The following is a 1,463-nucleotide window of genomic DNA, read 5'->3' on the forward strand; positions in this document are numbered from 1 at the left end:
GGAGCTCCCACCCTCTGGAACGAACTGCCCCCAGAGATCAGGGTGATCCCTGATCTCCCTTCCTTCCGCCGCGCCCTCAAGACGTGGTTGTTCCAGCTTGCGGGACTGGCCTAAGGGATTTTAAAGGGGTTTTAATTACTTTTAATCTGATGAATTTAAATATTTCTTTTTAATCAATTTTAATAGGTGTTTTATATGTCTGTATTTTATCCAATTGTTAGCCGCCCTGAGTCCGCAAGGAGAAGGGCGGGATATAAATGTAATTAATAAATAAATAAATAAATAAATAAATATAAATAATTTGCATGTGTGTATATATGTATGTATAAGTACATACATAGATCCCCAGCCATTAGTTAAACATAAGTAATGTTGTCTTCAAAACTTCCAATACTTCAAAACTAATTTTCCTGTAACATGTTTTCATTCATTGAGATCTCCAAACTCAGTTATATCTGTCCTTATTTATCTTTAATGTTGAAATATATTCCGAGTATCATTATACATCCAAAGAAATCAAATGCCTCCTCTAATCTGGCTGAGTTGATTATGAGGTAGTGTTGAATGTGCCAAGAGTACTTATACACATAATTTCAGGATGTATCCGAAGCTTGTGATTTGACTACTGCTGTATCATGTTTCGATTCTGTCTAAGTGGTTATAGGTGCTGTTCTTGCTGAAATTGTTAATAATAGTGACATTACCCTTTGAAGGCTAAGATCCCTGGCTTAACATGGGTATATATAGCTGCTGTATTGATCATATTGCTGAACTTTCAGATAAGTAGATTACTGACCTCGGCTGGAACGCTGCTGCACTTAAGAATCCTTTGAATTGTTGTAATAGCACAGAGTCTGCTAGTATACATAATACAGCTCAGGTTAAAGAATGGAGGATTTGGCTACTGCTTAGCTTGTCTTAGCATGGAATGTAGTGTATTAGAGTGGGCTTAAATTGGATAATGGTCACTTGTAACTCAATCTTGTAATGACAGAATTTATGGGTTACAGTCAGTTAGTTGTGTGAAATAGACAGTACTGGGCCACACTATGAAACTAGGATCTTGATTGCCTGTAGAATAGTAGCATCTCCTATTAGGAAGATCATCTTCCACCTGTCCTTGGAAAAGCAGTTCTCCAGCCTTTGTTTAAAGACATCAATTCAACTGCTACATAATGGGACAAAAAAAAAAATGAAGTACTTTTTAAATTTCAAGCTCATGATGATTTGGAGAACTCCATTCTCCTCTAGTTTCTTTGTTTCAGATCTGAAAACAACACTTAGAGTCCCACTGATTTTTTTTAATTTTATTTTTAGAATTACCGGAGGATTTTAGGCCTTACTCATTCTACTAGATCTTAAAATAGCTCCCAAAATAGGTCTCAACATCTGACAGACTGATTGCAAAAATTGACTAATAATAATAATAATAATAATAATAATAATAATAATAATAATAATAA

This window comes from Protobothrops mucrosquamatus, unplaced genomic scaffold (assembly GCF_001527695.2).
Source record: "Protobothrops mucrosquamatus isolate PMUCROS unplaced genomic scaffold, P.Mucros_1.0 scaffold1183, whole genome shotgun sequence".
NCBI classification, from domain to species: Eukaryota; Metazoa; Chordata; class Lepidosauria; order Squamata; family Viperidae; genus Protobothrops; species Protobothrops mucrosquamatus.